Source organism: Hibiscus syriacus, unplaced genomic scaffold, assembly GCF_006381635.1.
Source record: "Hibiscus syriacus cultivar Baekdansim isolate YM2019G1 unplaced genomic scaffold, ASM638163v2 tig00112383_pilon, whole genome shotgun sequence".
In the NCBI taxonomy this organism is placed as follows: Eukaryota; Viridiplantae; Streptophyta; class Magnoliopsida; order Malvales; family Malvaceae; genus Hibiscus; species Hibiscus syriacus.
The window spans coordinates 4,238,660-4,256,435 of NW_024063319.1; positions in this window are offsets into that span (position 1 = coordinate 4,238,660).

Here is a 17,776-nt window from a genome sequence, read left to right on the forward strand (position 1 = left end):
AAAAAGCGAAAAATTGATTGATTGAGGATATCATACCACTTGAAGATCAAATCAGGACAAATTAAATGTAAGTTTTTGTTAATTTTTGTAAACTATTGGCATGTATTATGTTAATTACAAAATTTTATGTATTTATGTACAATATCAAAGTTTTATGTAAATATGAATGTGAAATGATTTTCTTATTTAAGTTAAGGTTTATACTTTTTACCTTGATAAAAACTTTTAAATTGTTCCTATTTGTTAATTACATGTGTTTTGAAAAGTCAATGTGACACCTCGGATTTGTATCCGGGTCGGGTACGGGTTATGGGTGTTACATTGTTGATCATACACCTCCACATTAGCTCCGACCCAACAAGATGAAGCTGATGTAAATGAAGATAAAGAGCAACCAAGACGAAGAAATCTTGCTCGAATTAGACAACCACTGTCCTATGAGACACATTCACGAAGAAAACATCATTAGTCTATATAATTTTATCTTTTTCATTTTTATATTAATTTAGGATATTTAAAGTTATATTTAAATTACAATTTTCTATATTTAATAATTGAATTATATTATTTATATTTAATTTTATATTATATTTTTTAATGTTATATTTTGTAATCAGCTCGTAAAGTGTTGATTTGCTTTATTGAATAATTGAGATCTAATTATATACTGTTGTTTTGTTGCATAGAGTGATAGGATGTAGTCCTACATATAACAAATATGTAATGTAAATTTTTTAATAAATATAAATCTTAATTATTAAATAAAAAATAATTTATATGATACATACATAGGTCTGTAAATGAGTCGAATGAATACGAACGAGGGTATACATATGTTCGTTCGTTTAACTTTAATCGAACAAACGAATGAACAAGAACAACTAAACAAACAAATTTTCTTGTTTGTGTTCGATTGTCAAGGAATTTATCTTTTTTGTGCTCGTTAATGTTCGTTCGTTAAGATGATAAACAAACGAACATAAATGAACAAACATAAAATTAATTGAGTTTATATTTGAGAAGAGTTTTTCTAGTTAAATAATTGTAGGGTTTATATATATTTTTAAGATTTGAGTAATTTTTATTTGTGTTTAAAATTAATTGGATTTTAAAATATTAATGGATTTAAGGTTAGAATTTATTTGGTCTTAATATTTTGAATGACTCTGAAGATTAGACTGAATATAAATGAACAGACATAAACAAATAAAGATAAATTAACATAAATTAACGAACATAAACGAACGGATTATCGAACATTCGCAAACATAAATGAATGGATGAGTCATATGTTCGTGTTTGTTCATTTAATTAAATGAACATAAAAACTTATTCGTATTCATTCATTTGATAAATAAACGAATATAAACAAACTTGTCATCGAACGATTCATTAATGATTCACTCAACATTCTATTAGTTTACATGCGTATACATAATGAAAGTTCTTTTTGAAGTAAAGGAAGGGTATTTTTTTTCTTCAAAACAAAAGTATAAAAGTAACTGAAAATAAAAGGTAAAAAGTATTTAAACTATATGCTAAATAAACTTTAGACAAACCTAGTGAGATGACATAAATTTTGAAATTAAAATTATATAATAATTTAACTTTAATAGAATAAAAAGATAAACTACTATTGATCATTATATTTAAATATTTTAAAGTAACTTTATTCACTAATTAAAAGGAGAGAAAATTCTGTATTTGGTAAACAACTATTTTTTAGTTATGTTTTAGTTATTTAACTATTTTTTAAATTATACTAAAGTTACGTTTTAATTCCGTTTTGGTCACTCACCGCTATAAAATTAACGGTGATGTTTATGTGTCACTATAAGGTAATATCACATTATCATTGAAAAAAATTATATATCAACAAATTTATATATTTTTAGCGGTGGCCGTTGGATGACTTTAAGTATAATTTAAAAATAATAATAATTAAATGATCAAAATGGAACTACAAGAACAATTGGTTGACTAAGTATGTAGTTTACACTTAAAAATATTACCTACTATACTTTTTATTATCAGATTATTGTATTTTTCCCCAACTGCGTTAGCATTTTTGCCAAAATCTAGAGTTTATTATAAGAAGACAAAAAGGAATTTGAATTTCATGCTAATTAAATAAACAATATTTTTTTATTTTGTAAATTTATTATAATATTAATTTAGAATTTATACGTTTTCACGGAGAATCGATTCCATTGATGACAATAAATTTAGTCAATGTCTTTTATAAAAAGATAATATTAATATCAGTAGTTTAGCTTCCACCCACAACTATTTAAAACTAAATATTAAATTCAAAATCTTTTTTTACCACCTATGGATCTATTAATCAATTATTTCGGATCGAATTTTGTAGAAACCTATAAATATAAGTCTTTCAACTTAGTTTGCTCCATCCGTAAACGCTAAGTTTCAAACTCCTAAACTTGCACTAGAGATCTAATACCTCAGCAATTAGTTACATTCACTAGTATCATGAAATAAAACTTGATTTAATTCAAAAATAATTAGGTTAAATTCAAATTTTATAAATTTAATTCAGAACAAAAATTTTAAATATGGTAAATAATAAAGTATGACTCATCAAACGATTAACTTCAAATTTTTAAACTCTATTCAACTCGAATCAATCAAATATTTAACCCTAATTTTAATTTAATTTTAAGTTTATTTCTTTACCAAATTATAATCGCATAATCTTATACACTAAAGAATATTTATACAACTTCAATTTTTATTTTTAACAATAAATTTACTCTTTTTGAAATTTAACATCTCAGTTTTGTATTTTATTCAATTTAATTTCAGGGTAAAATATACAAATGGTCATTAGACTATAGGGCATCGCTTTGTTGAGTCATCAGATAATTAATAGATATAAAATGGTCCATAAATTATACGGTGTGTTTTGTTGAGTCCATTAACTATCAAAAGTTACAAAATGTCATCTAACTATTCATATGTTACAAACGCGTTCTTTTTTGTTAAAACAATTGACGACAATTTGAGTTAGACGCTAGCCTCCTAACCGGAATATGATAAAATTACATTTTAATGGTTTCTACTAGCACTGCCATTACTTTCAAATACTGGCTTGAATACATAATGTTTAAGCACTAACACAACAATATAATGTAAATGGAGAGTAGATCCATAAAATGTAATTCAAAAATGATTCCATGATCAAATATTATCATATCTCAATCAACATGTTACGTCTATCTTAGACGGCAGCCAATTTTTTAACGAAAAAGATGAGTTTGGAACATATGAATAGTTGAGTGACAATTTTGTAACTTTTAATGGTCGAAGACTCAATAAAGCAACATCCTATAGTCGGGGACTGATAACTCCGTAAAAAGGTCACATTTTGGGATCTTTTCACTTAAGTTATTAAATGTCTAAGAGCTCATTTAGGACCATGTAGATGCATTTAGAAGCATTTAGTTGTATGTGGTGGAATTTGGTTTGCCGCAACATTTAATTTTTTTAAAGCGGTGCTGCCTTATGGGAAAGGTGCTTGTTTGATGATGTGCATGAATTGAAAGAAAGGAAAAGAGGAAAGGAAAAGAGGAAAGGAAATGTCGTGACATAAGGAGATTGCTGAGCAAAATGAAAATGCCAAGTTGGACTAGCATTTCGAGAGCGAACAAAGTAAAAGAAGATATTTTTGAGCCAGCTGTCTCCTACTCTTCGAGATCTCTGCCCGAGAAATCTGCCTCAAATATCCACCTGGAAAGATCGGCGCTGCTACAGTCGATCCTGCTGATGACGTCGTCTGTTCTGCAGATCTTGTCTGTCCTTGGGCCTCTGCAGCGGGATCATGCCTGGTACTCAGCCATCAACCTAGGATGGATCATAGCCAGCTCTGCCCGACTCCCAAGTATTTAACCATGGTTTTGGGGTATCCTAGGATAGTCAACACCAAGTCCTAGGGTTAATTTTCCCCTATAAATAGAGGATGAAGCCACATTGAAGAGGACTTTAGTTCCACGTTGATTTGAGCTTAAAAAGTTAGAGATAGAAGGTGTCACTTTTCTCCGTCAATCATACTTGCCGTGGTATTTCTCCGTGACAAGCCTGAGGGAGTGGCGTTCTAAGCATCCGAGAGGAGCTAGTTCGTAGGGCAGTTCTTGGTGGCCGAGGGAAGCTCCGGCAGTGCACGTCGAAGGCTTTTTCTCCTCCCCTTAGTTATTTACTTTCATATTTTGTTATTGGGTTGTAAGGAACGAATGAAACTTGCTTTGTGCTTATTTATTTCGAACCCCACTATGAACTAATCTTATTTGGTGGGAGTTCATTGGGTGTCTAAGTTTTATTTCAATGAATGGTTGTTTTTTATATGCTATAATATGTTTTGTTTATGATACTTCGTGCCTTAAGGTTGTCGGAGCTACGAGAGTAGCCTTTTCTTAGGAGATTCCTAGGGTTCGAGAGAATACCTAGGTAAAATATCCTTAGTGTTCGAGAGAAACTAGGGAGGAATCACATAAGCAAGGGGTTCTAGACAGTAACTAGGCCTAATCCACCTTAGAGATAAGGCTAGGATTTCATTCGACTAGAATGAGTTGTGCATGAATGATAGGTTAGATGTTAATGCTGTCGCAAAAAGGTATTGCCGAGACATATCATGTTATCTGAACCAATAGGATCACTGCAGGGGCTTACACCAATCGGTTTTGCCAGGGCATCTTCAATCTGTCGAGTCCCTTACTAGAGATAGCATACGACACTTTAGGAGACTTTTTCGGGCAGAAAAGACATATAGATTAAACCATTCGGAGAAATAGACTTAGATTTTCCTAGTGACTTCTATCACTCATTCCCATAGCAGCTTGTCGTGTGAGAAAGCTAAAGTCCTACACATTAAATCCAGAATTTACAATTTATTTTGCTTTGACATTTCCATTTGTTTGCACTTATCACAATTGAATTTGCCACGACATTTCCATCCAACTTGCCATAACATATTCAATTGCGACCACACTACCACCATTTCATTTCCATACCAGTCATTCCATTTTGCCACAGCATTCTTATTTGTACATACCATCACCAACTTTACTTAAGTGACAAAGTAAAGTGTCTTGACAAACCTATTTGATTTCCTCAATTCCCTGTGGAGACGATACTTACTTATCACTGTATTACTTGTTCGATTGTGTATACTTGAATATATATCCACATCCATATTTAGTACTCACAAAGAGCGGACAAGGTTTTGGTGCCGTTGTCAGGGAATTGGCAACTGGAAGTTAAATTATTTTGTCATAGCATTTTTATTTTACTTGTTTACATTTCTTCTATATAGTTTTACCTTTTATTTTTCTTATCTTTTTCAGGTTTTTCTTGGTTTATGACCAGAGGACATCCTGAAGAGCCATTAGAACAGATTGAACCTGAGATCGACAGGCTCTTTAGGAGAAGAAGACGAGCTCAACGTGCAAATATATATCAAATCAAGGCATTGGTCATGAGGAAGATCAGAATGTCGAGGCAAATCTAAATACTGGGAATGCAACTCGACCTCGTGCCATTCGTGATCGTTTAAACCCGGTCTTAGATGACTTAAATCCTGGAATAGTGGCACCAGAAATTCATGCAGCCAACTTCGAGCTCAAACCTGTCATGTTCAATATGTTGAATTCCAAAGGGCAGTTTGGGGCATGCAAAATGAAGATGCCAGACAGCATATTCGTAACTTCTTGGAGGTGTGTGATTCTTTTCGCCAACAAGGAGTGCACGAAGATGTTTTGAAGTTAAAATTATTTACATATGCTCTGCGTGACTGAGCAAGGGCTTGGTTAAGTGGCGTTCCAGCGGGTTCAATGGAGTCGTAGACTGATCTGTGCAAAAAAAAAGTACTGCAGTATAATCCTCCGAACATGAACACCCAACTGAGGAACAACATTGCTTCTTTTCGTCAAGCTGATGACGAGTCGATGTATGAATGTTGTGATCGTTACAAGGGATTGCTTCGTAAATGCTCAAATCATGGTTTTCAAGATTGGAAGCAAGTGGTGATGTTCTATAATGGAGTAAATGCACCCACGAGGATGATGCTAGATGCCTCGGCAAATGGGACATTACTTCACAAATCACCAGCAGAGGCATTTGACATTCTGGATAGGATAGCCACCAATGATTATCAGTTTCCATCCATAAGGCTTGGACTTAGGCAAAAATCACATGGAGCTTTCGAGCTAGATTCTAAGGATTCGGTGTCCGCCCAACTCACTGCTATTACCAATATTTTGAAGAATTTACAAAGGCCAAGTGAGGTAAGAGAATTAAATTCAACCAATTCAGCATGTTTATTATGCCATGGTAATCACAATGAGTGTGATTGCCCGACCAATCAAGAATCCATCAACTATGTCGGCAACTTCAACCGAGGCAACAACAACCCCTATTCTAATACATATAATCCTGGATGGAATCAACATCCAAACTTATCGTGTGGAAATCAAGGAACCACCAATGCTCATTAACCAACTCGACAGCAGAATTTCAAAGACTCCCAGGGATTTCAATCGAATATGCCATGGCATAATTCTAACAAGGGAGGGCCATTTTCATCAAACACTAGTTCTATGGAGGCCACAATGCAAGAATTCATAGCGACAACGAAGACAATGCTGCAAGATCATGCGACCTCCATCAAAAATCAAGGAGCCTTACTTCAGAGCCATAGTTCGTCGCTAAGGGTGTTGGAGAGTCAGGTTGGTCATTATTACGGCATTACAAGAACGAAGACCAGGACATTTACCGAGTGACACTGAAGTCACAAAACCTCATGGCAATGAGCAATGCAGTGTGCTAACTCTCCGAAGTGGTACACAAATTAATGTTAAAGACAAGTTTGGGGGAAGGCCGAAGGATAATTCACCCCCTGAAACCGTGCAAGCTGAGCAAAAAGTGTTGGAATAAGCACCAGTGGAAGAGGACAAGGTTGAGGGTTTGTCAAGTAAAGAAACTGACGGGGCAAATGAAAATGCCAGGGCAACTTCTAGTCACACCCCATCAGCAAAGGAAGTCAGACCCCCACCTCTTTTTCTGCAAAGACTGAAAAAGCATAACGAGGATATTCAATTCAAGAAGTTTGTTGACATTCTGAGTCAACTTCAAATCAATGTTCCTTTTTCTAGAGGCTATGGAGTAAATGCCTATATATGCTAAATTTCTCAAGGAAATTGTTACCAAGAAGAGAAAAGTGGAGCAGTACGAGAAAATTGCCACGGCAAAAAAATTTTGTTCTTCTTTAAGCAAGCTGCCACCAAAGAGACATAATCCAGGCAGTTTTATCATCCCATGTTCGATAGGCGACAAGTTTGTTGGGAAGGCACTATGTGACCTTGGCTCAAGTGTAAACATGATGCCTAAGTATATTTTTGTAAAGCTTGAGATAGGAGATGCGAGACCCACATCTGTCATCTTACAATTAGCCGATCGTTCACATGTGCGTCTCGAAGGGCGAATTAAAGATGTCATCGTGTGGGTTGACAAATTCATTTTTCCAGTAGATTTTCTGATTCTAGACTGTGAGGTCGATGCCACAGCACCCATAATTTTGGGGAGACCCTTCCCAGCTACTGGTAGTATACTCATCGATTGCGAGAGGGGTGAGTTGAACATGAGAGTGGTCGATCAACATGTCACTATAAATGTCTTCTGATCTCTTAAGTACATGGATGATTCTGAAGAATGTCAAAGCATTTGAGAAGTGGATACAATAATCATGAAAGAAGCAGATCAATTTTGCCAGGATAATTTCATTCAGCTTGGACCTAATGAGGGACTATTCGAAGACTTAAAGGCTGAAGAGCCTAATGATTTTTCTTCTGAGGAGCAGCAGGCTAGCTTCCTCAAAGCTAGCCCAAGTACGCATTATGAACCTTTTAATTTTGAAGAGTTTGTTCCTCCCAAACCCTCATTACAGTATGCTCCTACCCTAGAACTTAAGAATTTGCCACAACATCTTAAATATGTTTATTTGTGTAGTAATGAAACTTTGTCAGTGATTATTTCCTCTGCCCTTACTCCTAACCAAGAATCTAGTTTGTTAAGTTTTTGTCACAGCATAAGAGAGCGTTAGGATGGATGATGGCAGATCTGAAGGGAATAAGTCCAACAATCTGCATGCACAAAATCCTTCTAGAATAATGCCATGACAAATCCATAGAGCCACAACGAAGAATAAACCCAATCATGAAGCAAGTTGTGATGAAAGAGATTCTCAAATGGCTTGATGCTGGAGTGATTTACCCCATTTCGGATAGTTCTTGGGTGAGTCCCGTCTAATGTGTGCCGAAAAAGGGAGGCACGATTGTGGTGATAAGTGAAGATAACGAGTTGCTACCTACACTCGGGGTATAACCAAATTTCCATCGCACCGGAGGACCTAGAGAAGACAACATTCACATGTCCCTATGGCATTTATGCTTTTCGAAGAATGCCTTTTGGACTATGTAATGCCCCTGTAACTTTTCAGCGTTGTATGCAAGCCATATTTTCTGACATGGTTGAGGATTTTCTGGAAATTTTCATGGATGATTTTTCTGTTTATGGAGATGACTTTCAAAAATGCCTCGGTAATTTGGTGAAGGTATTGAAGCGATGCCAGGAGGCTGATGTCGTGTTGAACTGGGAAAAATGCCACTTCATGGTGTCTGAAGACATTGTTCTAGGCCTTAAACTTTCTGTAAAGGGCATTGAGGTAGACAAATCCATGATCGAGGTAATCAAGAAGCTACCCTCACCAACTTCTGTCAAGGGCATTCGAAGTTTCCTTGGACATACGAGATTTTATAGACGATTCATCAAGGACTTCTCCACAATATACAAGCCCGTATACACCTTGCTACAACAGAACCAGCCGTTCATGTTCAATCAGAAATGTCATGGCGTATTTAGAGAGCTGAAGCAAAGACTTATCTCTACACCGATCGTAGTTCCCCCAGATTGGACGACACCATTCGAATTAATGTGTGATGCAAGTGATTTTACAGTGGGGGCTTTGCTTGGGCAACGTAGAGGTAAAATTTTTTGCGTCATATATTATGATAGTCGTACCTTGAATGAGGCACAATTGAACTATACTACCACTGAGAAAGAATTACTTGTTGTGGTATTTGCATTTGACAAGTTTAGGCCATACTTGATAGGCATCAAAGTCATAGTTCACACCAATCACTCAGCTATAAAATACTTAGTGAACAAGAAAGATGCAAAGCCTAGACTTATAGGTGGATATTACTACTACAAGAGTTTGACTTAGAGGTAATTAATAGGAAAGGTACTGAGAAATCAGGCTGAAGATCATTTATCCAGGCTAGAAAACATTTCAGAATGCCATGACATTTTTGATATTAAAGAAGAATTCCCTGATGAGAAAATTTTATATGCCACGACAATTCTGTGGTACGCTGACCTTGTTAATTTTCTTGTTAGTGGTGATTTTCCTTATGAATTAAACAACCAAGGCAAGAAGAGGTTTATGCATGATGCCAAGTTCTATTTTTGGGACGAGCAGTACTTGTTCAAGCAATGTGTTGATCAAATGATTCGACGGTGTGTCCCCGAAGAGGAGCAACGAGATATCTTACACCATTGCCACACAACACCCTGTGGAGGGCATTTTGGAGGTGCGAGGACTACTGCAAAGGTCCTCCAATCAGGCTTCTATTGGTCATCACTGTTTAAGGATGCCCACGAATTTTACAAAGCATGCGATAGATGCCAGCGCACTGGGAACATTTCCAGACGACACGAAATGTCGCTGCAAAATATTTTGGAGGTAGAGCTTTTTGATGTTTGGGGAATTGATTTCATGGGACCATTCCCATATTCTTTTGGAGACTTATACATCTTTCTTGCGGTGGACTATATATCTAAGTGGGTTGAAGCAATTGCCACACCGAGGAATGACTCGAAGACGGTGCTCAAGTTTCTTCACATGAAAATCTTCACTCGATTTGGAGTACCAAGGGCCATTATCAGTGACGAAGGCACCCACTTTGATAACAAGCTAATTGCCAAGGCATTACAGAAATATAGAGTGCGACATAAAATTGCCACGACAAATCACCCACAAACAAATGAGCAAGATGAAGTGTCCAAACGTGAAATCAAGCAGATCCTTAAGAAGGTGATAAACCCTAGAAGGAAAGACTGGTCCCCAAAACTTGATAAAGCGCTCTGAGCCTACCGGACGGTATTCAAAACACCTTTGGGAATGTCACCCTTCAAGATGGTATATGGAAAAGCTTGCCACTTGTCAGTTGAGCTAGAACATAAGGCATACTGGGTGATCAAGAAACTGAACTTTGATGTGCAACTAGCTGGAGAAAAACGGTTGCTCGATCTGAACGAGATGGAAGAATTTTTAGCGCAAACATATGAAAATGCCAAGCTCTACAAAGAAAAAAACCAAAAAGTGGCATGACAAAATGCTTTTGCCATGGTATTTTCATGTGGGCTAGAAAATACTTCTGTTTAACTCTAGACTCAAACTCTTCCCTGGCAAACTGAAATCACGGTGGTTGAGACCATTTGAAGTTAACCATGTTTACCCATACGGTGCAGTTGATATCAAGAACAAAGACGATGATTCCATCTTTAAAGTCAATGGCCAGTGCCTGAAGGCTTATCAGGGAGTCCCACCATTGCGTGATAAGTCGGCGCTTCTCTTGCATGACGTTGATACTGGCCCAGCATCTTGAGGATGCCATGACATTTTAAATTTACTCTTGTGCATAAATAATTTTACTTTGCCATTATTTTAGTTTATCATCTTTTTAATTAATAATTTTTATTTTATTTTTGTTGTAAGGATTATTATCCCACACGGTTAGCACATGCGGCGTACGGTTAAAGCAAAGAAAATTTGGGCGGCAATTAAAACAAAAGATGAAGGAAAACTATTTTCATTTTTAATTTTAATTTAGGGTTAAATTTTTCACTTTTCTTTTGTCTTTTTCCCGCCTATTCCCCACCGATTAATTAAATACTCCCCCTCAAAATCTTTCTTTTGTTCTTATATTCTTTACTTTTTCACTTCACTTTTAACTTTTTCACTTTTACTTTCTTTCATATTCTTCTTCCCTCCTTTGTGACCGAACCTCCATAGCCGACCAAGCTTCAATATTTCTTACTCTTTCTTTATTTTGTGCTTTAATCACGGTACGATCCTGTCCGTCCACCTCTACTACTGCCTTTCCACCACGCTTCGTGGATGACGTCGCCCGAGACCGATTATAAAGCATAAAAAACTGACGGGTATTTTTTGAATCGGGGTTTATCTTCTCCGACGAAGAGGAGGCTGACTTAGGGAGTGATGTGATCGACGTTGTTAATAAGAACAAGTGACAGAAATTTGCCAAACAACCCACTAATGTCAATGTGTCGTTAGTGAAGGAGTTTTACTCAAACATCACCGAGCCAAACCGGCATGTCGTTGTGGTTCGTGGCATTTCTATTTGATTTACTTCCACTGCTATTAATCGTTATTTTAAACTGCAGGTTGCTGAAGACCTCCATACCACTTTCGCGCAAGACGCAGATAATAAAACATACCAAGCCATTCTAGAAAACCTCTGTCTTCCCGACACCCAATGGAATGACCAGCAACTTAGCCGTATGACCGTGAACCGAGCGCGGGTTGTTACCACAAGTAAAGTTGTGGAACCACTTTATGAAGCACAAGCTTCTACCCACTTCCCACAACACCATTGTTTCCTGCCAGCGGATGCTTCTATTGTACTCAATCATATTCGGGCGATCCATTGATGTAGGGAAAAACATTGTGGAGCAAGCTCATTTATGCCTGAAGCGACCTGCAAGTGCCCTGGTATTTATGAATCTCATCACTACTTTATGTCGTAAAAAGAAGGTACCTGAAGAACAGTTTGACGAGATTTTACCGGGTATTACTGGAATTACCAAGGTAAAAATCCCTATGTTGTTGGGTTTGAAGGAAGCCAAATAGAAGGAAAGGGAGGTGACCACATCTCGCGCAGCAGCATCTCCACATGCCAGGGCAAAACCAGATGTCTTGGAACGGGCCATTCAGCGTACTCAAGAGCAACTCAGACAACTGTCCGACAAAATGATTACATATTTCGCCTACGCCAAGCGCCGAGATGAGTTCCTCACTAACACCTTCTTGGAGTTTCTGTCGCATACAAACTTCACCGTCCCAGTTTTCCCTGAAACACTTGTGCCACCAGATGAGGATGCTGAGGCAACTGCAGATGTGCCCCATCCTACCACTGCCGACGTCCATCCAACAAGTGAAGAAATCCACCAGCCCGCTAAAGCAGAAGAGCCCGCGGAAGCAGAAGAGTCTGCTGACCTAGATCCATTCCATGTCGTGTCGCCAGCTGAAGATCGTGAAGCCAATCTCCAACTCGCTCATGTCCCCGACTCCCCATAATTTGTTGAACCCCTGGTGGCGGAACATCCCGACATGCCGTAACCTATCACACCAATGGAAGAAGAGCACCCCGAAGTATTGCAGCCCACCGAGTCAACGGAAGAGACACAATCCGAGATTCCACAGCAAGCTCCTTTGCGTATGAGCTGAATCCTCCTGAAGAAGGCATCTAAGCGCGAGGAGCCCCAGCTCTCAACCGTCCCAGAAGGTCCCACTACTCCTCCGGATGTACCTGCTTCTGACTCCGAACACTCCAGCCCCGTAAAATTAAGAAAACACACTCGTCGCTCGCGCGACTGCTGCACCACCACCCGCATGAAGTCAAGGTACCTTACATTACATTACATTCATAGCATGTAGTTTCATTTTTCTTAGTTTTAGTAAGCATTGGGGACAATGATTCTCTCAAGTTTGGGGAAGTAAATATGACATGACATTAGTAAATGTTTGAATAGTTTTATGGAATTAGTTAAGGATGCTCGATGATGATGAATCTTGATGGATAGGATAGAATGTACATGACTGGTTGAGGATGATAGAACCAACTCTAGGACTTGCTTCTTTGAAATCCTTGAATACACGATTGTATGTTTTCCATCCTTGAGAAACTTAGAAATTTTTTATAAGAGAATTCTTAAATGTCGTGGCATAAAACTTTGAATGATGAAAACCCCCACAAAAAAATGAAATGAAGAGAAGTCATGAATAAATACCTATGCATATATGTAGAGGGACACTCCGCTATGCCATGGCATATGAGTGAATGAAAGATGTCACGGGATGACTCTACCTGACTAGCTCGGGGGTGGAAGGTATGCTCCCTTTCACCTAGAGTGTGGGATTGTAAAGTGATAAGCTGACTCTCCTCGTAGCAGAATTAAAGAAAAGAAAGCAAGGTAAGAGTAAAAAATATGTAAATGTCATGGCAAATTAAAAAAGCTTGCTTAGAAAATTTTTAAGTTTGTTAAGCATGGAATGGATACAAACACGCGCACACCCACACAAAGAACCTTGTTCTAGGGGACAATACTATATTTCTCGACTTAGTCTAGCATGTTGAAGCCATGTGTGCTGAGGGCTAAAATTTTATTCCATAAAACTATTCTGCTTCTGAACTTGTCATGGTATTTTTGTTTTGGTTATTACTATCCATTGCTTGAGGACAAGCAATAGCTTAAGTTTGGGGGTGTGATAACTCCGTAAAAAGGTCATATTTTTTGACCTTTTCACTTAAGTTATTGAATATCTAAAAGCTCATTTAGGACCATGTAGATGCATTTAGAAGCATTTAGTTGCATGTGGTGGAATTTAGTTAGCCGTGGCATTTTATTTTTTTTTAAAGCTGTGATGCCTTATGTGAAAGATGCTTGTTTGATGATGTGCAGGAATTGAAAGAAAGGAAAAGAGGAAATGAAATTCCGTGACATAAGGAGATTGCTGAGCAAAATGAAAATGCCAAGTTGGAATGGCATTTCGAGAGCGAACAAAGTAAAAGAAGATATTTTTGAGCCAGCTGTCTCCTACTCCGAGATCTCTGCCCGAGAAATCTGCCTCGAAGATCCGTCTGGAAGGATCGACGCTGCTATAGCCGGTCCTGTTGATGATGCCACCTGCTTTGTAGATCTTGTTTGTCCTTGGGACTCTGCGACGGGATCATACTTGATACTCAGCCAGCAACCCAGGCTGGATCATAGCCAGCTCTGCCCGACTCTCAAGCAATTTAACCATGGTTTTGGGGTATCCTAGGATAGTCAACACCAAGTCCTAGGGTTAATTTTTCCCTATAAATAAAGGATGAAGCCACATTGAAGAGGACTTTAGTTCCTCGCTGATTTGAGCTTAAAAAGTTAGAGAGGGAATGTCTCATTTCTCTCCGTCAATCCTACTTGTCGTGGCATTTCTCCGTGACAAGATTGAGGGAGTGGCATTCTAAGAATCCGAGAGGAGCTAGTTCGCTGGGGGCAATTCTTGGTGGCCGAGGGAAGCTCCGACAGTACACATCGAAGGCTTTTTCTCCTCCCCTTAGTTATTTGCTTTCATATTTTGTTATTAGGTTGTAAGGAACGAATGAAACTTGCTTTGTGCTTGTTTATTTCGAACCCCACTATGAACTAATCCTATTTGGTGGGAGTTCACTTGGATGTTTAAATTTTATTTCAATGAATGGTTATTTTTTATATGCTATAATTTGTTTTGTTTGTGATACTTAGTGCCTTAAGGTTGTAGGAGCTACGAGAGTAGCCTTTCTTTAGGAGATTCCTAAGGTTCGAGAGAATACCTAGGTAAAATATCCTTAGTGTTCGAGAGAAACTAGGGATGAATCACTTAAGCAAGGGGTTCTAGACAGTAACTAGGCCTAATCCACCTTAGAGATAAGGCTAGGATTTCTTTCGACTAAAATGAGTTGTGCATGAACGATAGGTTAGATGTTAATGTTGTCGCAAAAAGGTATTGTCGAGACATATCCTGTTATCTGGACCAATAGGATCACTGTAGGGGCTTACAGCAATTGGTTTTGCCAGGGCATCTTCAATCTGTCGAGTCCCTTACTAGAGATAGCATAGGGCACTTTAGGAGACTCTTTTGGGCAGAAGAGGCATATAGATTAAACCATTCTGAGAAATAGACTTAGATTTTCCTATTGACTCCTATCACTAATTCCCATAGCAGCTTGTCGTGTGAGAAAGCTAAAGTCCTACACATTAAATCTAGTATTTACAATTTATTTTTCTTTGACATTTCCATTTGTTTGCACTTATCACAATTGAATTTTCCACGACATATTCAATTACGACCACACTACCACCATTCCCTTTCCACATCAGTCATTCCATTTTGCCACAACATTCTCATTTGTATATACCACCACCAACTTTACTTAAGTGACAAAGTAAAGTGCATTGACAAACCTATTTGATTTCCTCGATTCCCTGTGGAGACGATACTCACTTATTATTGTATTACTTGTTCGTTTGTGTATACTTGCACATATATCCGCACCAGTATTTAGTACTCACAAAGAGCGGACATGGACCATTTTATAACTTTTAATAAATAGAGGACTCAATAAAATAATGTCTTATAGTCAAGAGGCCATTTGTATGTTTTTTGCTTTATTTTTTTGTTATAATATTTTTATAAATTCTTTTTCTATTTCCTTAGCTCCTTTATACAATCGCGAATACTTTGTTTTCAAAATATATTCCTTAAAAAATCTAATTATTTTATAAATTTTAAATAGTATTTGATTTATTAAGTAACATTGTAATGTAAAATTATATGAAGCAATATATATCTTATATAGTTTGAAAATTTCATTAAACTAGAATTAGTTCCTACCATAATTTTATAAATAGTTAATAATTATAATAAAATATGAACATACACTAAAATAATATAACTCGACTCAAAATAAATTTAAATAATAAAATATGATTCGATAATTAAATTAATTTAATAATAATTTAACTCTATCGAATAGTGACTACTAACCGGCATTAACTAGGGGTGTTCAAATCCAATCCGATCCAAAAAAATAACCGAAAACCGATCCAAAAAACCGATAACCGAAAAAAACCGAAACTGATTTAGTGTGTTTGGTTTTTTTTTAAAAAAAAACCCGAGCGGTTCGGTTCGGTTTCGGTTTGAATATCCGGGAACCGATCCAAATCGAACCGAACCGATAGTTAGCTATCTCCATGCGACATCGTTTCAAGTTCTTGTGTAAAAACTGAACCCTAACCCATTTTCCCAATTTTCTTCGCTTATCCGCCTCTTCTCAAGTTTTCATCCTATTTCCTTTCCTCTGTCCTTTGACCCTTTGAACAGATAGCCAAGCGGGGGGCGTTCTGATTTGCGACAATAGGTTTTAGCCTTAACCTCTTCTCATTCTATGGTTTTTTCAGCATTGCACCTTGTTTTCCTCATGTTTTGCTTAATGCAGTCAATTGCTAACCGCTTTATTTTTCGATTGCAGTTTGGGCTGAGTAATTTTCTTGTCTGTTTGCCAGGAAAACTAAAGAAAATGCTCTTCTGATTGATCGTTGTTTCAGCGAAAGGTGAGCCAAGTACAGTTCTTTTCTTTGCTATTGTGTCACCGAGATCATTTAATTTGACGAATTAATAAAAATTTTGTAAATTAAGAGAGGATAAAATCTTCTCATTATTATTTCTGGTTATGTTCTTTTTGATCTAGACACATTTGCAGGAAAAGAAACTTTCCTTCTTAAACAAAAGGCTTTCAGAAAGATATTCTGTTGAATCAAAGCCTATGATTTTCATTTTTGCTAGATGGAGAACACAGTTTAAACATATACATATGTGGCTTATGGAACTTGGAGTGTTAATAATTAGAAGTAGAACTATAAGTACAAAACAAACAATTCCAGTTATATTATCACTGCAAGCACAAAACAAAACTTTGATGGCAATTATAGTCATATAGTGAACAACAGAACATCATTTTCATTATGCAGCTACATGCTCACCATCATTTCCCCCAGTCTTGGTATCTGCCGAAGTCCTAATATCGTCACTTGCATTGTTGTCCTTGTAGGTCTTTGAAGCATTTATTTTTGTCATTCTCATTCGAATTCCCATTGTTGGGAGTGTTGCTTTGAGCAGCATTGTTGTTTTCATTCTGACCTGCATTTTCATTATTGTAGGTATGAGCCGTATTAGTTTTTATCATGATTTATGGTTTCCTGGTTGTTTGTGTTTCCCTGAACACCCTCATTGTTATCATTCTGGCTTGCATTGGCATTGGTGTTGTTGTTGTCATTGTTTAAATTCTGGGAAGCATTATTCTCATTATGACCTGCAATTTCTTTGTCAACATAGAAATCTCGTTCTACTATTTTTTGTTGATCATTGATAAAACATGCTATATTATTTCCAATGGCAGGATCATGCTAAAGGATCATGCTATATTACATGAAACATTCCTTTAATGTTTTATCTAATACATCTGTTTCAGTAATATATATATCCTTCAATTATTGATACATTGCTTTTTTGTGTTATCTAAGTGCTATGGCAGGTTTGTATCATTTGATTTTTAAAATTGTTCTTGTTTCTGAATCCTCTAGGTGTATCTGTTCATATTTATTTCCGTGTTAAAAGTATTTTACTTCAGCATTTTATATCTATGTAGGGGCTGTTTCTGATATGACATGTCTATTGCATATGTTTCAATATCAGAACTGAAGAGTGGGTAAGCTCTCTGCTAGACCAATCAGACACTGTTTTTTTCAAGAAAAATTGATATATTTTCGAGTGCACTTTGCTAGCAGTAGTTTACTTAGTCTGCAATACATGTGATAAGAGAAA